At 38.4% G+C, this 23,440-nt stretch overlaps 1 protein-coding gene across 2 annotated transcripts in view; it reads right to left on the bottom strand.

The window, feature by feature from the left end:
• Positions 1-23,440, bottom strand: part of PTPRD (protein tyrosine phosphatase receptor type D) — a 1,010,945-nt gene that overhangs the window by 936,574 nt on the left and 50,931 nt on the right. For both annotated transcript variants that reach the window (XM_039543118.1, XM_039543120.1), the window contains exon 2: positions 14,178-14,226. The gene's annotated coding sequence lies outside the window, so the exon portion shown is untranslated. The remainder of the gene's footprint in view (positions 1-14,177; positions 14,227-23,440) is intronic.

Genomic DNA, 23,440 nt, shown 5'->3' with positions numbered 1-23,440 from the left:
ACCATCTGGTTTCTATTTTCAGGGGTCCATGGAAACATTTTCTTCTGGCTTTAGCTGTGAGGGTTTCCCCATCACCTCTAATACTTTTAGTTCTATGTTTAAGCCCAAAATCTCAAAGTAAATTTAAATAAAAGTTACTGAGGTCTACATGAGTTCTACATAAAATGGCTTGGATGAATCTCAGTTTAGTTTATAAAGAAGAAACTAAGGTCCACTACAGGGAGATCAATGCTGCTGCAGTCAATGCAACAAGGATCGATTTAACGGGTCTAGTGAAGTCCTGCTAAATCAATGGCGGAGCACTCTCCAGTCAATCCCTGTACTCCAGCTCTCTGAGGGTATATGTCTACACTTTCTATGGATCGACACTGTGACGATCGATCCACTGGGGGTTGATTTAGTAGGTCTAGTGAAGACCTGCTATATCAACTGCAGGTCACTCTCCTGTCAACTCCAGTACTCCACCAGAATGAGAAACATAAGGTAAGTTGATGGGAGAGTTTCTCCCATCAGCCCAGCATGGTGTAGGCCCCGGAATAAGTTGACCTAAGCTACGTCGACTCCCGCTAAGTTATTCACATAGCTGGAGTTGCATAATTTAGGTCAACTTAACCTCATAGCATAGATCTGCCCCGAGAAGAGTAAGGGAAGTCAACTGGAGCACTGTGTCGATGGGAGATGCTCACTGAAGACAATGGAGTAAGTCAACCTAAGTTATGTTGACTGTAGCTATGTTATTCACATAGCCAGAGTAGCATAACTTAGGTCAACTTATCATCGTACTGAAGACAAGCTCTAAGTGAGCTTCAGGTGGTTTCAGGCTTCACTCGATACACTTTACCCAGTCTTAATGTAAATGTAGCCGTGTTCAGAGAATGGCTCTAACTTCTTTGCTCTTGGAAAATACATTAAGCTAGTTCTGAATTTAGGTGATTCTACAATCCTCTTTAGGACTTATTTATCACTCGGTGGCTGTTTTTCATCTCTACTTATATAAGCCTATATGACATAATTCAAAGCACCTCCTATTGACTTTGATGACTCCAAGTGACCTCACAGGAAGCTTATAGAGAAAAAACAACAACATACTAAATTGTGGCATTTAGTCACATCCTTCAGTCTGAGGAAGACCAGAAGAAATTATGCACAATCTCTCCCTGTTCTCCACAGACACAAGGTAGTGTGTGAGCTGCCTCATCCTAGCAAATGGTCCCACCTCTTTTCTAGACTTTTTTTTTTATTTTCATGGCATATACACAGAGAAGACAGATAAAACCTTAAAATACTCTTGCTGGAAGGTTGCAATGTAACACTACATTTATTTATTTATTTTTAGAACTGAGAAGGATAGCACACAGGAACCCCAAAACAGAGACACAAAAAGCAGGTTACTCTCCAAAACAGAAAGGCACAACTCATCATACCTTACTTGAAGCTGGCTATCTGCAAACTGATTCTGATCACAAGCTTCCCTACAGAGCCTCCTGCCTGCAAGCATGATCAGGAAACCCCTGAGAATTTAAAGTGGTAGATCACAAGTTAACACTTTCCAGTACACCACACCGTTCCCTCCCACGCTGGGACAATTTGTACTGGTAGGGGCACACAGAAGGAGCAATTTCTGCTCTCAAATGGACTGGTCTTAATGGGGAAGGCACCATCCCTGTAACATTGTTCACCCAGGACAGAGCCCAAGGACAACCTGACCACAAACAGCTGCCTCAGGGTTTGAATCTTCCATAGCAGCTGAAAATTTCAAATCATTTAGTTAGATCATGCAACATCCCTGAAGTACAGTGATATCCACATTTTGCAAAGGAAAACTGAGGCATAGAAAAATGAAATGACTTTTCCAAGGTGATAGCGAATCAGAAACAAAACTGGGAATAGAACCCATGACATATTTTGAATTCCAACCCTCTACCTTAAACAACAGATCATCCATCTCTCCCCCATAGGGCAAATATTGCTCATTGAAATTCAATCTCTAGCTCCGCCCCTCCAAAAAAATTATCTGTTCAGTTTATTTAGAAAATGTTCTACATTTGTTTTTCCATTTTAAACTTAGATTGCATCTAGATACCCAGTTTGGCTCAGTTATAAATATTACTGTTAATGCACTTCAATTATTGGGGAAAATTTATAAAACATACTTAAATTTGTCCTGTTATTTTCACACAGACAAACCCAAAGTTAGATTACCACCAAGGTTCTTTAAGGTTTACCACTCATGACTGAATCTAACCCTTGTGTACCCTCCTATTCTGGGAAAACAGAATTAATCAGAGTGTTTACAGTACTGACTTTGAACAGACCTCTCAAAAGACACCCAAGTGTGGCCAGCTATATGTGGTTCTTTTATAGTGTTAACTTCTGAGAAAAAAATTATTTCACTTAGGACCTTAAGTTGGAAGTAGATGAAAAGCTAGTTCTTTATCCATCAAAGCATTCAACTGGTAGCCAATAACAGACTAAATACTTATTTAGATCAGTAATCCAATTTCTCTGTACTTTAAAAAAAATATTACTGCCACCAAGAGTCTAATAAACTTAAATCCAATTAACACATTTTTCCCTCCAAGAAAAATAGGTTAGTCTTTATTAGCAATTTCTACATCTTCATATAGAAAGTAATGAAAAAGTAAAATACAGAAGGAGAAAGAGGCAATTGTTTACCACCAATTCCTAATATCTTAAGCAATGAGTAAACCTATGAGTAAAGCTGTAAAAAAGTGGATATGTTTTTGGTTCAAAAGCTACCATTTGTTAAAACTGTGGTTTTAGTGTAGTCAGTATAAGCACAGTAAAAAGCCAAAACACATAGATAAAAAATTAGGAACAGATGTCACACCTCAGCATGTCCACAAAGTACTAGGCAGACACACCCCTGGGAGTCTAGTTTCATTTCATGCTTCCCCTCAACCTGTTTCCTAAGGAATGATGACATCCCTCCACTCCCCAAGTACTCCCACAAGGAGCACCAACTATGGGCATGCAGCCACACACGGCCTCCAACATCTTCTTCCAAGGCATGCAGCCCACCTTCCAAAGCAGGGTAGCAACACAGAAGAGAGAGTGTGGCCTGGTTGGCTCCCAAAGGCAAGCATGAGGCAAGGTCAGCCAGGCCACATTTCAGTGCTGTTACGACCTCATGTGCCAGGCCGCACCACCTCTCATTCAAATTTGTTCCAGCTGCCACTCTGTCACAATGGAGAGGTGGCCAGGACCCAATTTGAGTGAGAGAGTTGTGGTGACCTAGCACACACAGTTGCAACACCACTCAAATTTGTGGCAACTATAAAAAGTTGTGGTGTGTTAAAAGTTGTAGTTTTTCCACACCAAAATTGCAGCCTGTGATTTTCTTACAGCCTTGCCTATGAGTGCTATAAATGAATGTTACAAATATACTGAGGTATAAGAGAAACATTTTCGCAGTTGTCCTGTTTTGATTTTATGGTCTTCTAGGTTTTGGATAAATTAACTAAAAAACACCAGCTCTATATAGTATATGGGTCTGACCCCCCAGACTTTGATGTGTTTAGGATCAGGCCCTATATTAGAACTGCAGTATGGAATAAGAATCTGATACAAAGAACATTAAAATCAATGGTGGGGGGTCTTTTCATTGACCTCATTGGGCTTCAGATCAGCCCCTAAAAGAATATTTTGCAACTATTTTAAAAACTGTAAGATAGTTTCAAGAGAATTTTAAATAGAAAAGAAATTGTTAGTTCCAATATGAAAAATATATCAAATTTATTCCTGGCGTAATTCTGTCATTTACTTGATCGGTGCTACAAGAGGCATGAATTTTTCCCTGTATCTTTATAGCATGTTATTACAATTGCCTCTGAAGACCAAAAGGCTACTCTTTTCTGTAGGGAGTTAGCAGATCTATGCATAAGCAAATGGAAAACTTTTTGCTAGGCTGCATTTTAAATAACTTATGTTCCAGATATTTAATAAGAACATCGGAGTCTGGATGAAAGCAATAATTTTACCTTTAACATATAATTTACAATTCCAATTCCACATCCTTTGTAAATGTGAGTCACCCCAGGCTTATGATAAGCAGATATTGACATGGCCTTTCAATATAAAGTAATTGTTTAATAGAATTTCTCCACCCCCCCCCCTTTCCTATAACTTGAAAGCAACTAACAATGATTGTATTTAGTGGGATGACTGTGAATTGCTGAGGAAGGTCAAAGACTTGTGAGAAAAAATCAGTCTGAGAACAATTGCAAATAATCCATTGGCACTGGTAGCAACTAGCATGACCATTACTAGTGATTTTTGTAAATCAGGAAAGGCTTGTCTCTCACCACTGAATAGTTTAAATGATACAACTGGAGAAAATGAACACAAAATTACTACCTACTTGGAAGTATTATGCCTTTGTCGTCTTCTTGATTGATTTTAGCATATAGTTTCTAACAGACCCTTGTCCGCTAGAACTTGCAACAGGACATGTTAGCCCTGTCTCCAGGTCTGCAACAAGCTCTACAGTCTGGTTGTAAAGTGCAATTCTTGCTAGTTCGAGACAATTAAATTGCTGTTTTATGTGACAGAGCAGAACCATAAGTGTAAACACCTAAGGCTCCTAATTCAGAACAATAGCATGCGTAAGATGGCATTCTTTGTGCCTTTAACTCCATCCATCCAAGTACAAAATATGCCCGTTGCCTTGCCTTTTAGAATTCATTTTAACCTTAGAAATAATCAGACTCCCAAGAGATGCAATGACATTCCTACAGGTACAAAAGTTAGAATATGATCAAGATTATAGAGCATCATTCTAATGATAATTTGTCCTTGGTGGACACTTAGGCTATTTATCAATATTTTCAGACTGTTGTAACCACATGGTAATGATAACGGGAGTGCTAGTGCAAACATTGCCCCCAGGGCTGCTGCTGGTTTTAACTGTCCCGCATCATTCTTTTCAGAGCAAGACTATACAACAGGTGGTGTAGACGAGATATTGGCATTGTTAACCATGAGGTAACAACTGTGGGAAATAACTGGCAAGCAAACTGGTTTTATTTTGATTATTCTAGTTAATTCATCATAGGGCCTCAATCTAACTAAATCTGAACATACAGTAGAATATACATAGTCAACAGAAATAATTACCCTCGGTATACAAGTATTTTTCTGTTTCACAGACATACTAAACGATGCAGTTAATTTTCCATTCATGTTAATCTTTAATCATAAATTAAACTTGGAAAAACATAGGGCTTTGTTTGATACGTAAATGTAAAAGGAATGTTTTTTATATGATATATTTTATTTTAATCTGTCAGAGGTAAATATCCTGTAGACTGAAACAACATGCTGCATGATTTTTAATAAAAGTAAATACTTTTTCCTTCAATACGGGAGCACCATAAGAGGAAAAAATCCTCCCCCCAGCTATTTGATTTCAAGTTTAATTTACATACCACAATGTAAGTAAAAGGTTCTGTGACTCGAAAAATTTGTAGTCACATAGTAGTTCATGCACTGGCGAATGTACTAGCAAGAAAATATATTTAGCTTTCTAAGCTTTTTCTATAATATTTTACTTGTCATGCTTGAAATGTACATTAAAAGAACAACTGGCTAAGCACTTTCATGGAGTTTTTAAGGAAATATGAGTTGGTTCATTGGAAAGATATAAATACCTAGATGTGTATGTGCATAAATGTTTTTTTTCTTGTAGGGGCTGAAAACATAAAAATAGTGAGAATCCATAAAGATCAAGCAAGTTTATTTGTACAGTTTTGTCATAATTTAAATATATATTTCATATAGGTACAAATGTTTCCAAACACAATATTACGTTATAGCCACCAACAGTAGAGACTGGCTGTTAAATATATAGATATACCAATATCATCAGATATCTTTTCAGCTGTAATACTGAGCCCACAGGGGTGAGGTAAGGTGGAATTTGTGTTATATACTGTCCAAGCTATATATTTCAAACCTTACTTTTTTTAATTTATACATTTTTTAAAAGGAGAAAAATATAGATGAAAATAATCCTTCCCCAAGTTTTAATTCAATATTACAGCTGACTAAACATCAGACATCCCAGTATGATACATTTGGGTATCTCTATGATTTGCCAGTTAATGCTTTCCAAGACTGAAACTGTGCCTCCTCTTCAGTGTTAGTGAGTACCATAATTATATGCTTTCCTTTAGACAGCCGCTAACAGGTACCCACTTCACCACCACATTTTTCCCACTAGTACCCAGCATCCTAGTTCCCCAATTCCATCTCTTGCTACAATTTTTTTTCATTTTTTGGGAAATCTAAAAGAGCTATTAACTTTCATATGAGATTAGAGGAGCTGGTTCAGAATGCTTTCTAATAAAACAACAAAGGAGGAGCATCAGTCCCCACCAGGATTGCAGCACCACACAGAGATACCAGCAACATTTTGAAATCAGCAAAAGAGCTGTTTGGGGACAAAGAAAAGCTGCTGCTCACGGCTTTATTGACTCAGAACAGTTTCACTAATCGTGGGAAGGTGCTGGTTACTTTTCCCCATTTAGAGTACTGCTTTTGATTGATTTCTTCTAAATAACGCCATTAAGTATGCTGGGAAATCATCCAGCAAACCAGGGCTAGCCTAGCTATTTGCAAGGCCCTAAGCTACCACAAGGCCCCTAAGTGTGCAGCACCTTTTCCTCAATAGCCTCAGTGCTGCTGTTGGGAGGTGTCTGTATCCTCTAGCAGAGGAACTAGGAGATGAGACCGGTGAATTGCTAGCAATTCATGGGAACCCAGAAGTGACCCTGTAGTTCCACTGACTTGCTTTGCATTGGCACAAGACTGAACCTACTCAGACATATCCTTTCTTTCCAATAACTGAAGCAATGCTCAGAGTAGCTTCAAAGAAATCAAAACAGTTTGGAGAATAGAAGCAACCACTTCTATAGGACTAGGGCGTTGCCTACAAGGAATGTTCTCCAAAACTTTCCCATTGTTGACCTAGCACCAATACACCTCCACCTGTGCTAGCAATGGTGTAAGCACCAGTGCAAGTTGGGTGCAGATGGTTTCCCTGATATATCATCTAACTGACTCCTGCACTCTGTTCCACTAGCATTTCCATAATTGTTGGCATCGGTATAAAGCCAGCCATGAGAAAATTTCAGAAAATGCTCAGTGCAGGTGCAGACTTGATACAAACAGCTCCTCTTAGTGATTTCCCATCTCTCTATTTAAAGAGCCAGAGGACATACTTAACTTCACAAGCAGTTTATTCCTTAGGCTTTGTGCAACTTTTCTAATGAAAGAGGAGTCAAGCATAATCTAGAATTAGGATTTTCATTAGAAACCTAAAATTATACCCCCGAAAGGCTAACAAAATATTTTCCGAGTTTGGTCTCATTTCACTGAAAACCCCATCCCTTCAGTTTCTCCTTTTAGATCTCCAAAGTCTTTGAGGAGGAGTCAGCTGCTGGTCTACAAATCCACCAGTTCTGACTCCCCCATCTTTAGGCTTTTGTGGGAGGTAAAGGGGAAGGGTCTCAGACCTGCTGTGTCACATAACTCCTACCACAGACCTTCTTGATGGGAATGAGGCTGCCATCAACCCTCCCTTTGAAGAACAGTGAGGCAGAAAAGGTGAATAAGTCAGTCTGAGGGTTGGTCCACAATCCTTTGCACCACAGCTCTGGAAAATGATGCAAGAGGAAACATGCAAGAGATTTTAGAATGATTCAGCATACAGCAGCAGCACCACCATCACCAGGTAAAAAGGTGTGTTGTATGCTCTGGTGCTATCCAATTACCAATAGGAAGCCCCCAACCCTCTGGAAGAAACCCTTTCCAGGAGGGAGTGGAGCTAATGGGGTAAGGAAGCAATGGTCACACTTCGTATAAACAGAAGATGGAAGAGCTGAGACCAGGTACTCCTAAATATTCCACAAGACAATCAATAGAGGAAACAGGAGGAAAGTTTCTCAACAGTAAGTAGCTCCCCTCTCGAAGAATTCAATTAACATGTACCCATATCCCAGTAGAACTCATATGCCATCATGTCTTATTGCTTAAATTATGCTTACAAGATACATAACATTTTTCATCTTCAAAATATGAATTAAGTGATATTCCAATTATTTAATATATATATTCAATTTTAAGTTATCTCACAAACACTAATGATACAAATTGGAGAGTTCCTTTCAGTCTATTGTTCCCTTGGCCTCAAATCTTAAAACAAATCATTATAGGCATGGTTAATGCATAACAGTTTGTCAAATTATAAAAGATAAGACTATGTAGTTTATATCAAATTTCTTTACTTTTAATATACTGTTTCCCCAGGGTAATATTTTATTACATTACTGTCTTTGTTTCAACAGTGGTGCCTACTAGACCGTCCCATAATTTATTTCTTATTTAGTTTACAATGTGCTTCTTTATGCCAATTTTAAATTTGATTTTCTTGAAATTTCTTTGAATGAGCCACAAACCTATCATCTGTGCTGTACTCAAATGAACTAATCTGACATTATCTACCTCCATTTAAGATTTTCATAATTCAATTTCATTTGTTCCCTTTGAACATCTTTTTCTTCTTAAACTACATAAAATTAAGGTTCTGAAACCTTTGCTCATCAACCTATTACATAATCCAGAGAATACCCTATTACAGTCGTCCCATGTCCCTTTTACACAGCGAACTCAGAGCATTAAAATCATAAAAAAGCACAAGTTATTTGAGCAAGATACACAGTCTCTCCAGTATTAGGGAAAAATATTTATGTCACTACACAGTTTAAACACACAATACAGTAGTTGTGGCTAGGCTGAATCCTCCACTCTGTCTTGACAGTTTCTCTGGCCTCTTTCCTGCATCACCCAGACCATGGTAACAAAGCCTCCTGTGACTTATAGTTCCTAAAGATCAGTTGAATTGTATACTCAGAGAGAACAGTTTCCTGGGAGAGGAACTAGGAATAAAAACCCAGCCATCTATTATAGTATGGAGGGATAGAAGTCCTCCTGTCCCTGGTCTCCTTCTCAACACGTCATCAGGGTAATTAGTTTGCCCTAGTAATGAAAAAAGGATGACTGGTTGATGCCAGGGAGGGCAAAGAAACAGTCAAGCCCAGTGAGGACAAAAGACTATTGATTTATACCCTGAATCAACAGGGTAAATAGATTACTTAGGGTCTGGGAAAGACTAGGAAACTAATTGCTCTGTTGATCTCAAATAGTAAACTTCTGATCCTTGCCAGAGGTGTTTTTTTTTTTAAAAGATGATTCACCTTCTCATAAGTGCTGTTCTCCAAGATGTGTTGCATATGTCCATTATACTGTAGGCAAGTGTGCATCCCGTGCGCTGGTTGCAGAGAGTTTTCTCTCATGAGGCAGCCCTGCCCACCCCCAAGCACCTAGTGCTTCAAAATGAGGATACATGGGTGAAGCTGTCCTGCCCCTCCTTCACGCCAGAAGCTGATGGTGAACTCTGATGCATCAGGGAAGAATTAGGTAATGGACCCATCCAACATCTCTCAAAGAATAATAGTTACAAGAAGGCAAGTAAATATTTTTCCTTCTTTGAGTACTTGCATATATCCATTACTCTGTAGGCGACAAGCTCTTATACCACGTGGTGAGACTTGGAGTCTCATTATGAGGAGGAGTATAGGGCCACTTTCCTTACATTTGCATCTTCCCTTGAGGCAGCAGAGAACACAATGTCTGATAAGGGTATGAATGGAAGATCATGTCATCACCCGATAGATGTCCATAACTGGGATGTGTGCCACAAGGGCTGCTGAGGCTGAATGTGCTCTGGTTGACCATGTGTTACCTCTTTGGCAGCATAACACAGTGTGATGCAGCTGGTGTTGCATTTCTAGAGTCTTGGAGTTGTGATTGGATAACCTCTCATGCACTCTGTGTAAGAAACAGCTGGGAAGAAATTGAAAGGGCTTTGTCTTATCCAGGTAAAAAGCCAGAGCTCAACAAAAGGGAGTAGAGTTCATCTTTGTGATTATGCAGCTTTGGGAAGAAAACTGGCAGCTATCTAGACTGATTCAAGTGGAAATCAGATACCACTTTTGAGAAAAACTTAGTGAATGGAATAAACTTTGTTCTTGTAGAAAACTTTGTATGGTGGATAAGTGACCAAGGCATTCAGTTCTCTCACTCTCCTAGTGGAGGCAATGGCCAGGCAGGAAGCTATATTCACTGACCTGTGTGGGAGCAAGCACAATGGTAAAGACTTGAAAGGAAGATCCCTCAGAGTAGACAACACTAAATTCAGATCCCAAGAAGGAGCTAGGTCCCTGATAGATAGACAAGGAAGAGAGAAGGGAAGTCCTCTGCACTTATTGTCTTGGCTCATCCACCGGGTTAGAAATGACAACACCCTGGCTGGGATGCATAGCAACTTGTCTAAATCCGAGGACAATAGACCAACTTGAGCATGCCTGTAATGCTCTGAGTTTCAGTCTGGTGTGTGTGGCTCACATATGTACATGCAACCATATGACCTGAGGTAATTCCTCACAGTGGTCTTGAGGGATGCATAGAGGCTCAGGCAAATCTGAAATCTGGAAAGAGGTCAAAATACTGTGGCAAAGGTCGAATCCAGGACTGCCCCCAATGAATTCTGTTCTTTATAGGGTCACTAATTGTTGACTTTTCTTTGTTCAATTTCAGGCCCAGGATGTTGAACAGACACAGTTTGATGGACAGTAGCCTGCTCTTGGGATCTGGAGTGACCATGAACCAATCATCCAGGTAAGGATACAAGTGGATGTCTCTTTTGTGGAGGTAGGATGCCATGACAACCATGCACCTGGTCTGTCATCAGCACTGAGGGTCTTTACTGAAGGGCAAGATCGTGAATTGGTAATGGTCATCTCCTACAATGAATCTAAGGAACATCCTCTGGCCAGGATAGATTGCCACATGGAAATAGGCATTTTGTAAGTCAAGAGCAGCATACCAGGCTCCGAGATGTAAGGAGAGAATGATCTCAAGTCTATACATTTCTGAGAAAAGTGAGCAGGTACGCCAGATCTCCAGCATGGATGCCAGCCCTAGGTGACCAGAATGCATGGTTGTTTTCCTGCAAGCACAGGTCACAAAGCTAGTCAGCTCCAAGATCTCCATGACAGTGCATGTGACATGCATGCCTATAGATGTGGGTTAAGTTCAGAGAAAAACTTCATGCCTGAATTAAGCTTGATTAATTTGACTCTTCTGGTTATTTAATAAGAACTGGGGTTAAGTGAGGTCATACCGCACTATGTTTCGTGTAAGGAAATATTAGAACTTGCCCCACCAGGTTTGACAGAGTTCCTCAAGGCAGCAGCTAGATCTTTGCACAATCCTATGTTCTGATTCAGGCTACATCTATGCTACAAGCCGGGAGTGTAATTCCCCTGCTTAGGTACACATACTCGCTCTCATCAAACTGGCATGAGTATAAATAGCAGTGTAGATGGGGTGGCATGGGTAATGGCTTCATGGCTGAGCCGTGTTGAGTATAAACCCATTTGAAGCTGGAGGGTATGTACTCAGCATAGCTTAGCTCTGCCTCCACTGCCACGACCCATGCTACTGCAGCTACACGGCTATTTGTACTTGTGTTTGGTCCACGAGAGCTAGCATGAGTATGTGTACACAAGCAGGGGAATCAGACACCTATCTTGTAATGTAGACATAGCCTAAGACTCTTGTACCTTCTTTTCATATTACCCTGTTGCAATCATGCAGAACTGTGTCAAAAGACTTCCTGACAAGTTTATAACTCTGTTTATCTGGGGATAAATTCATCCCTGATTTAATTGATTTGAAGTCAATAGAGTTACATCAAGGAAGAACTAGATCCTTGATCTTTTAATTCTACTTTGAATCACCTAGAAACATGATGTAGTTGTAGTTGAGGTTCTCCCCCTAATAAATCCACAGTGGCTAGAACTTCTAACCTGTCCCCACTTTTATTTTGTCTAGAATGAATGTAAAATGTGTTTAAAGAAAAATAACTCCAATAATTTTTTATAATCTTATTTAACAAACCATCCTCTACTGCCAGAAGAAACTGTCTGCATTCCTCCCTGACCTCTTGGAATTATGGGTAAGTATTTGTTTCTTATTTTTGTGAAAATGTACTTTTAAATGATTCCATGCTATTTAGTTTGTATATTCATTTTTTCTTATTCACACTACTCATTCCCAAATATTTGGCTCTATTCATATTGGTGAAGTAAAATACATTTGTTAAATAGACATGGAACTTTCATAACTATAAACCTGTTGAACATTGGAACCTCAAAATGGATCATCATTAGTTTTCCATGTTCCTTCCCTAATAGATAAAGGATTACTAGTGTAAAGAACAATATAAAGCAGCAGCTGTCCAGGGGAAGAGAGAACCCAACCACTATGTACAATATTTACATTTAATGAAACAGTGGCCTTATAATAGTGTGAAGGCCCTACAAATCACTTCTCTGTATGTTCATTAAGAACTGGCTGTGCATTAAATGTTCTCAGCTGTGTCTGAATCACTTATTACCAGTCCTTAAGAGAACTAAAAGAGACTTATGCAAAAGTTAATATGCTTAAAATTTGCTACCAACCCAAGACCTGCAAACCCTAATTCTAAAATAATTGTACAAAGCACCGAACTATTACCTTCTAAATCCCAAAAATCTAGCAATTCAAAGAGTAAATCTGAGCACAAACTCAAGTACAAATGGTTTATTCAGATTACTATAAAAGTACCAGTTAAACACTGTACACCTATAAATCACTTTCAGATCAGCAGTGGAGACTTTGTTCAACTATTGTTATGCAATGCAGTAATCTAGAAATAATAGTTTCTACTCCACAGTTGATGGAGAAGGAGAACTTTCATGGACAATAAAGGATGCAGGGTTGTTTGTTTTTATTATATCCATCCATCTTAGCCCACAAAGTAAATTCATATTTTCTTAGATGCCTTGTATGTCTACAGTACAGAAACCTAAATTTCAGTTCAGGTTTTCACAGATAAAGCTTCTGAAACACAAATATAACTTAGGGCTAAAAGGATGTAGCTCATTACAAAGAAGTGGTAAAATAAAAATTTATCACTACGTTTGCTGGGCTGCATTTTAAACTGCTGCCTTCACAGAAGCAACAGAATCACAAAACAGAACTGACAGGTCTGTTCTCGGGTTTCCACTCTTCAGGGAGTTTTATCTTTTGCCCAAATATGCAGGTTATGACAGCTATTTTGTGTTATACAAATGAGGTTACCTCATGAGTTTGCTCCCAATTGAATGCTAACCATATCATCTTGTTATAAACAAACATTTGACTTTATTATATTTAATACTATGAAACAGCGTAAAACATGAGAGAATATTTTTGTGGTAATGCTAAGCTTTTAATGCTTAACAGCTTTTATTTCACATGCTCTTAAATGATACCAACTACATGGTAAACATCTATATCCTTGGTCCAAATGTGTTTAGTATTGTAGTTTTCCCAAGAAATATAGAGTATTACCCAAGACAGAAAAAAAGCTCAAATTGTAGTCACTGCAAGTTTCCAGTAATTTTTATTTTCATTGTAATAGGTACCTGTCTTGGACTCAGTTCCCTGAAGCTGTGACATTAAACATTTGTTGAGGGAACCCATTTTGATAAAGCTTGACAGGTAATAAAACAAGTTTTACTTTCTATTGCTGGATGCCGCTATTCATTCTCATCAAAGAAGGTTTTCCACAAAGATTTTAATGTATAAAATTGCCATTTATGTCTGCAGGACTTCTGTCAGTTTTATAAACCTTCTGAATCATTTTTATCTAATCCATTTTGAAATCACATTGGCTCCAATATTTGATGACTATATTAATATTAGTCCCATAATGGAATGTGGCCAGGTTACATGAATGTAGCCTCAAAGGAGTAAAAACTTCACTACAAAATATATTCTTCTTCAAACTACTCCAGAGAGAAAAATGAACCATTTTATTGCCAGTTTAAACAGTGAGAAACAGACCTGTATACCAACAATCTACCAAAAAGACCAGGTGACTTTAACAATAAATTTAGCACCGACTTGTTTCTTCTCATTCTCTGAGTACAGCAGCCCCATCCTGGAATGTGATTTCTTACATTAATATACAAGTTGAAGCTTAAGAAATAACAAAAATCACTTCTTACCCTGAGCTTGCAGGTTCTGAATTCAATCAAAAATTCTCCACCCTGAGACCTGGGAAAATACAAGAAAGAAAATCACTCTATCAGCACTGACAATAATTGGCGAGACATTAGAAATATTGTAAACCAGGTAAATGATGGTTCAATGCAATGGGTAATTAATACGTTTATACACTATGGAAAAATCAATTGACTTAAATCCTTGACTAGCATACTTTGAATGGAACATTATTTATCAGAAAAGAAGCTCAATAAAACCTTTAAAATTTAAGTGTAATCATTCTTTTTTCAATGTTCTGAGGCAAATTCAATTTCAAACTTCCCTACAATTGAGTTTATGCATTTTCACAGTGAACACTAAACTCCCAGGGTAGGTAGGCAGAAAAGTGTTCAAGTTATATATTGCTGTAGTTCAAACAATATTCTTGGCTAGGTTTATCTAGAAACCAATGGCTTTTTTGCAGGGGGTAAGCAAATTAATTACTTCTCTGTGAGGTATAAAGAACAGGCAACACCAGTTCAGGCCACACTCCAAGGCTTTGGTTTGAAGGCTAGAGAAAACTGAGCTAATTATAGACGATACACATTTGTGGTTGGAGGGAATCAGAATGCCCTGCAACAGCTGACAAAGGAGCAGTAGGGGTAGAAGCGCAAGATAAATGACTGGAGGTGAATGTTTGTAAACGTGGAGGGACTCAAATAAAATGTTTTCTATAAAGACCAGGAAGAGAAATCAGTTTAGTGTATAAATCGCTTTCATGAACAAATAAAATTGTTTAACAAATGAATTAACATTCATTTAATTGAACTGGATGCATTTCTATAGAAATGCTAACATTTGTTAAAGTTATCAGTAATATAACAATGGTTATCCCATTACCAAGGCTTGAAGTTACCCATTAGTTTAATAAGGGCAATCAAAGAGTGATTTTTCTGCAATAAAATGAGTTTCCACCTTTTTGTCTCCCAACCTTTTTTTCCCCCACTATAACATTAATGAAGATTAATTCTTCGGATTTATAATCTGACAGAGAAATATTAGAAAATGCACAAAGTCTAAACATACAATTATATATTAGTACTTACATTTCAGATTAAGAACACAAAAGGGAGCTGAACATGTTATAAACCAAAAACACTATTCAAGCATATCACCATATACCAATACTAAATTTACTTTAGCATCGTATTAATTTTATGTAATGATAACAGGTATAAGAGAAAGATGAAAATGCTGGCCCTGATTCAGCAAAGTACTTAAACATATGCATAACTTCAAACACATGAAGAGTTCCCTTGTTGTTCTTTAAGTACCTTGCTGAATTGAAGCTTTAATATCGAATTATTATACACCTCTACCCCGATATAACGCTGTCCTCAGGAGCCAAAAAAAAATCTTACCATGTTATAGGTGAAACCGTGTTATATCAAACTTGACTTGATCCACCAGAGCGCGCAGCCCCCTGCCCCCCTCCGGAATGCTGCTTTACCAAGTTATATCCAAATTCGTGTTATATCGGGTCGCGTTATGTCAGGATAGAGGTGCATATCAATAAATTCCCTGTGTGTGTATGCAAACACACACAAACACTTTTGAAGTGTCACTTGTAATTCTGTAGTTAATGTTGTGGTCTACATTTATAGGCAGGGTGGTAGCACTGTCTACTAATAAAGTTGCCTGATAGTTCCCATTAAAAGACCCTGTTTTCAGTTGCTATACCTTTGCCAAACAGTAATCATTTAGGCTGAAATGTTCCATGTCAGGGGTCTGCCACAAGCTGATTTGGAGGAGGAGGAGGAGGAGGAGGGGAATTTCAGCCAAAACAGTTTCAGCCATTTCTGAAAACAATGTTCAGGGGAAATAAATTGTTTCACCCACGTTTTAAAAAAATGGTTACCTTTTCTTGAAAAAAAACAAACAGTAGTGTTCCATGATTTAGAGTAGAGACTTGAAAATGGGTGGCCTTTAAGTCAGCAGTGTAGCTTTTGCCACCCTTGAGAAAATCTGTCCAAATCTGGACAATTTATAAGCCTTGGAAAATTGTAGTTCATATATGCTCAGTAGAGACATGCTGTAGTTTTGCAGCTAAATTCCCTAAAGATTTCACTTGCAATGAGCATGTTCTAGTCAAGACTAAACAGGGATTTCCCTACAGCTGCAGCTCTGGACCTGGATCCAGGCACCAAAAGTGAAAACAGGGAGCCTATGTCTTCTGATTTCTCAGTATTCCTATTACTGAAGCTTGGGCCACGGGAGGTTGCTGCCTGATTCAAGTGCAACTGGGACAAAAGACAGACCTGAGAGGAGTTTCGGGGAGTAGATAAGCACAAGAAGCCTGTAGAATAAGGGGAGGTGACTGGAACCAGATGCTGGTAGGAGCAGAAGAGGGAAACTGTGAGTGGGAGTTGGGGCGAATGAAGACTGGGACGAGCTGGGCATGGAGACTGGAACTATGGGCCAGGGAGCGAAACAAGTGGCAGAAGAAAGACAGATTGGATGAGGAGCCTGATGGAAGAAGGACAGGGAGTAGAAGCCTGCAACTGGATAGGTGAGAAGAACGAGAATGGGATGATGACCTGTGGGGGAAAGGGGAAGAAAGAGCATTGGAACAGGTTGAAGGGTAAAGGACACAAGGGGTCAAGATTGGGGGTGTGACCCAGGGACCTCTTGGTGCCTAAGGATTACAGTGATCCCTTGCCTCTGTCCTCTACATACTAGTTTGCCAAAAAGCTTAAGGTCTCTGCTGAAAGCCTGTGTCATATTTGTCCTCACAATCATTGTGGAATGTAAGTACAGAAAATATGTAAAAAGTAGTTAAGAAATATGTAAGTTAAGTTAATTTTATATATAGAGAGAGAGAGACACACCGACCGACCTAAGGACTTGCAACTGGTCACCAAACAGTGAGAAACCAGTTTCCTTCAGGCAAGGGATGTTTATCTGTCTGGCTACATGTAAATAGAGTATTGTAGGATCCACAATAGATGCACATTTACAGTCCAAACTAAATGCAAATGAAGGGATTGTGAAATCTTCCAGAAGGGGAATTTTACAGAAAGAAATAAACCAGGAGAGGGGATCCTGTTTACAAGTGAAGACAATGGATTTTTGGACTTTAACTGTACATACAGAGCTACACTCTACATCCTTTACTGAGGGAGAAAGCGGAGAGCAAGATTTTTCATGAAAAAGGGATCACAGCCTACCTGGCTGAAAAACACTTGTGAGCAATACTAGGTTCTAGAATGAACTGTATTACTTTATTTTATATGTAACCCTTAGTTTCCAATATTTTCATCTATTTTCTATTACTTGAATCTCCATTCTTTGTTAAATAAACATTTTTTTTAAACTATAGAGACATCTAAGCACTGTGTGTCGAATGGAGTGGTGGATCCTGAGGTGAAAATGGTAAGGTGGTGTATACTATTCCCTTGAGAGTATCAGATCTGGGAATTCTGTGAGTGTCTAGTGGAACAAGGGCTGGACACTCACACTAAGGGCAATTGGCAACAAGATGCCTCATAACCTTGTGTACCCACAAAAAACAGAGGGGGAAGAGGCAGAAGGGTCTGTTCCACTACAGCATACTTCCCACCTGAGTCTAGATTGGAACCAATGAATCCAGAATCTCACTATTCCTCTGCTGTCAGAACATATCCATGAAACACACTGGCAAACTAACTCTCTTATTCCCTTCTCAGTGCTGGTCCACACAAAAGATGGTAACCTATCACTGATATCAAGGACTCCATTAGCTCAAGCAGTAGAGCTCTGTGCAGTGGATCTAAAGGTTCTAATCCTGCTGAGGAATGATGTAGGTATCAATACTATGCATATAATATAACTTTTTTTTTCAGTTTCTTTTTTTTAAATACCTAGGAAGTTACACACACGGAATCTATGTTAAAAGATCGTTAGGTTGCAAAGTTAGAAAATGCCATAAATAAGGTTGCCTGTGCAACCTTAATTGAGCTCCCTTGTGCCTATGCATTATGATAGCCATTAATTACATGATCTCATACTATTTTTTCCACAGGACTCCTGCCTAATTCAATGCACAGGGTGGACCTGTTCTGGAGATGAATCAGAGATATGTAGTCAAGGACATTTGTCTGTCAGACCAGGGCCGGATTTAGGGGCAGGCAATCCAGGTGAGCACCTAGGGTGCCAGGCTCGGGGCAGGGGGCACTGAGCTCAGGGGGCTGTTTTTTTGTTCTTTTGTTTTGTTAGTGACAGAATGTTTGAAGTAAAATGTTTCGGGTACTCCATACGTGGATTCATTTTTCACAAAACTCCAAAAATGTCCTGGGCCTTTGTAGAATCTTGTGGAATCTTCCAGACCTTCTGAGAACTATATTTCCCTCAAACCTCCTAGAATGTTGTCGGCTGTGTCTTCTCGGGTATATAAGGGGCGGGATGTTGCCAATCAGTCAGTGAGATATAAGAACTATGTGAAGTGAGAGCCCAGCTGCGATATTGTGAACCTTGTTTTATTATGTAATTGTGAAAGTGTACTTGTGTTTTAAGACTGGAAGAATGTAAGTAGTGACTAATAAAGGACATATTTAATGAGACACCAGAGATATGCAACAATATAAATTGGGGGGAAGGGGAGCCGAAGATGCTCCTCACCTGGGGTGCCATTTGATCTAGGGCCAGCCCTATGTAGGGTTCCTGATTCATTAGTGGATAAAATAGTATGTGATCATGTTAAAGACTATCATAGTGCATTGGCACAAGGGGGATGAATTAAGGCTACACAGGCAACCTTACATCTGGCATTTCCTAATTTTTGAGTGCTTGATTTTGCACCTTAACATTCCTTATTGTATTTTTGAATGTGCATGTATGTATGTAATCAAACAAGTTTGCTGTGGCTAAGGTTGCAAAATAGTTTTCATTTTAAATTCCTGTTGTGAAAACATATTCATGTTTGGGCTGATTCTCCATGCGGGTCCCTTCATGAAAATGGGGGGGGTGGGTGCATAGAAAGAAGAGAAGGGGGTGTTGAAGTTTTGGGTTTGTTTTTTTTTTTTAAAATAGGGAGAGGTGAACAAGTTAGAACAAATCCCCTTTCTGTTGTTGACATCTTATGAAAGGATTAAAACAACCACATTTCCCCCATCTTTAAAAAACAATCTAATCCACATCAAGAAAATATTACCACTACCATTATTAGTACAGACAACTGAAATACTACTGAAATGCAAGGGACACTCATGTAATGTAAAAATAGCATCTCTTTATCCCAGCTGAGGATCTTTCCTGAAAACTTCAATCTTGGTGCCCAACCTTACAAACAGTACCAGGCACAGTGCTTACTAATATAAGTAGTTTCTTGAGCATCACATACCATGTGGACAAGTCCCTAGCAAAGGGAAACTGGAAACAAGATAACTAAAATCAGTTCTAATTCTCATCTTTAGCTATTTCAGTGTAAATCTCTGGGGGGTATTAAATTATATCAAATATTTGGAAATTAAGTCAATAATAAATCAATTTATGTTACATTCACTTCTGAAATAAGAGCGTCTCCATCCAGACTTGCAATAAATAACTAAAGATGTGAATTACAGCAGATTTTATTTTCATTTCAGCTACCTTATAGACAAGCCCTAAGTTTGAATGAAACTCATTCAAAATTAATGAAATTGTAGGACTAAGGAAGTGCAATAGAAAATTCTGCAAAGTTCTTAGCTGTACACCTAAACATGGATGTAGTGTGAGTGCAGGCAGATAACTGTACAGTTGTCAGCTAACAGAAGCTTACAAGCTCAACTATTGAAACAGGAGTATAGCGTCAACATGAAGGGTTCAATAGCTAAGAGTAACTAGTGGTGGTGTGCATTTGTGGTGTTTTCTATTTGTTTTCATGGTGAAATTTCAAGTATTGTTTATATTAATGGACACCATAAAAATATAGCTATGTGGACAAGTTAAAGGTAAACATGTGACATGCTTTACTGTTGGCGACATAATAATGGACTAGATGGACCTCTGGTCTATTCTGGCTCTGCAAATTTCTATGTTCATATATTTTGTCTCTACTTTGTCTCAGTCCTTTTCAACTTTAAGTACAACAAATGCTTAAAGACATACTCTAGGTATTTTTAGGGCATAGTTTTACAGCATAAACAGAGTAAAATCACAGATTATAACTACAATGCCAAATGACAGCCGTGCGAATTGTTTCACACAGAGCAGATCATATCATGTGCATGTTTATCTTTTCATCAAAATTCTGATTTTTGATTATTTTTTTTGTATTTCAGCCCATGGCAAGAAAAATAAACTGGTTTCACAATATTTAATTTTACCGGGAGGATATGACATCCTTTTATGCAGCAAAATGTATGCAAGTTACTCTAAATTTACCTTTCATGTGGCTGCTTTTAAAAAGGCAATAAGTACATACATGTGTGTACACAAACACTGCAGGATGCCTTCAAACATCGTTGGTGACCTTTGATTGGTGGCCCTGTTTAACTCTTCCAGTCAGCCACTTCAAGTGAATTCCCTTTGATCAAGAAGGAATCTATCTGGTTCTTTCTGGCTGATTTCTAGGGTGACCAGATAGCAAGTGTGAAAAATCAGGATGCGGGAGGGGGGTAATAGCAACCTATAAAAGAAAAAGCCCCAGATATCAGGACTGTCCCTATAAAATCAGGACATCTGATCACCCTACTGATTTCCAGCCAGAGAAGAACCTAACAGGAAAATGTTGACTTGGTCACTTTTAACATTCTAGTTAGACAAAGGAAAAAAAAATCTCAAAAACACAATTTAGGATATCTGGGCAACCCCCTCAATATACCGAATAAAACATGCTGTGTTGATGAAAAACACAACAACTGTCATAGAAATGCAATAAGGCTTGAAGGGTCAGACTCTGTTCCTGAGAGAAAGGAAGCATAGTATGCCTAAATTAGGCACTCCAGGTACCAAAGAAACAGAATGACTCCTTTCTTCAAAGAACTGCAGTTGTGAATCAGAGGGGATATGCTAGGTCCCATCATCATCATCATCTAACTCATATAGTGGAAGCTATTTTCAGATTTATCAAGCTCTGCAAGTCCAGATCTATTTTATATTCTTTCAGAGAGAGAGAGAGAGACAGAGTGTGTGTGTGTAAACCTCATGTAATAGATTGACAGCTCTGAAGTTTGAAATCCATTGTTTGTCTACAGACAAGAGCAACAAGGGCAACAGATTTACAAACTTCTCCTTGTGGTTTTACCAATGTCTCTCTTGACGTTGAGAGATCACAGTTACAAGGAAAAGGTAACTCAGTTTCCATTAAAGACGAGCTCAAACCAAACCTCCAGCTTCAACCATGTCACACTTTGAGGACGTTCAAATCTCTCTTCCACTTTAATAGCTTGATCCCAACTTTAACTTCTGTATCTGTTCAGTCCTTGTCTTCTCTTCCTGACCTACAAGATGAGAGCCAAAATAGTGCTACCTGCTAGACACCTGTGTACTATGAACTGGGCTGAGACCGTTAATTCCACAATATTGTGATCAGCTGAAGCATAGTCACTCGTGTATTGGATAGGATTTGACTTAGATATGAAAGGCTATGTATCTAATTACCACCCCCATCCACTATAGTTTCCCTGTGCTGCCTTTATAAAATAAGATATGCTTATCTTACAGAGATGTTAGACCAGGAGTCTGGGTGTTAAGTGAACTCAGTTTTTATTCCTAGGTCTGCAACTCAACTATTATTGCTCTAGAAAAGCCACTAACTCTTTCAGTCCTCCCAGTTTCCTGTTCTGTAAAATGGGGTTAATAATTCTTATATACATAGTAGGCACATTGAGAGATTCCATTAATGTTTCTAATATGCTTTGTGAGCCTGAGAAAAGAGGAGCTATTGAAGAACCGAGAGTTATTATTTATACATATAGAAAAATAAAATATCTATACAATTGTACATTATATTGTCTTGGAGGAAATACGATTCCTGTTCTCTCAAGAGCATGATTAATTTACCTGCAAGTCATCTTTTTTCCATTTAAGCAAAAAGTGATTTATTTTCCAAGTTTGCCAACTCACGCAGGTCAGGACACTATTCAATAACAATTACATTTTTGGCCAATTCCCATTTTTGTAGTACAATCCCTCAGGCAATTGTCATTGGTTTTAGGATTTTTTGTGTGCACTTCATTAAGATCTCTATAGACTCCAAACATTAGAATTTTAGAAAACAAGCAGGAGACTGTTATCCTTTGATAATGTTCTATTCTATTACCATTATCTCGTAATTAAAAGTCACTGATAAAATGATTGTTAACTAATCAGATTATTGTATTTTCAAACTCATTTTAACATAGCCTTTAATGAAGGGACCTTATGAGCTAAAAGGCAATTACATTTCTTGTGTCATGAATGAAATTCAGACACTCCAACTGTATCATTCTTGTCACTTATTTGTTCAAGAAAAGACAGAGAATACAATTATTAGTTTTCAATATCTTTGTTGCACATAGATCTTAAAATTTCAGTAAGAAATTGGCAAAGGAAACAGACCCTATTTGATAAAGTAAATATCAGAAACCTATTTCTCCCAGATAATATTCACTACCAGTTTAAGATCAGTTTAGACTGAATGTACCCTAATAATTCTCTTCTTTCCTTTTGTTGCAAAGGAGATAATGACCAGGAACGAGTAGATGTTCACATTCGCACTAACACATAAAATGCAATTCCTTGGAAAAAAAAAAGTTCAAAACTTCTGATACATGATTCCTCTTGCCATTTTAAAGACGTGAATCAAGTATAGCATTATATTGAGCCTGTTCAAAATATTAGCTCTCTGAAAATAATCAGCTGCTGAATACTCCGGAATATCTATGCCAAAATAAGGTCAGAGTTCAGAAAAAGAATTCTAAGAGTACTTCAGGCAATCTGTGATTAAATTTAGATGTAGGCATCCACTCAGGTAATGCAGCCATTTTTCATTCTTTTTGGAAGTACCTAGGAGTAAATTGTAGCTCTCAGAGAAGAGAGCAAACAAAAAACAACCAGGATAGTTGCCAGATTTCCAAATTCTTTCAATTTTTATAGATATGCTCATGGTACGGGTTACTACCTCAGAACTCAAGATTCTGTTCCTGGCTCTGACACAAATTTACTATATTATCATCCACAGGCCATTTACAATCATTTACTCTCCTATATCTCCACCTCCCCATCCCAGTTTGGCAAACGGAATCAGAAACAGCCTTGGCCAAAGGTGTATTTTGGAAAGGAATGCAGA

The sequence above is a fragment of the Mauremys reevesii genome, linkage group 6, assembly GCF_016161935.1.
Source record: "Mauremys reevesii isolate NIE-2019 linkage group 6, ASM1616193v1, whole genome shotgun sequence".
Lineage (NCBI taxonomy): Eukaryota > Metazoa > Chordata > Testudines > Geoemydidae > Mauremys > Mauremys reevesii.
This window is presented reverse-complemented; position numbering and strand designations above follow the sequence as displayed.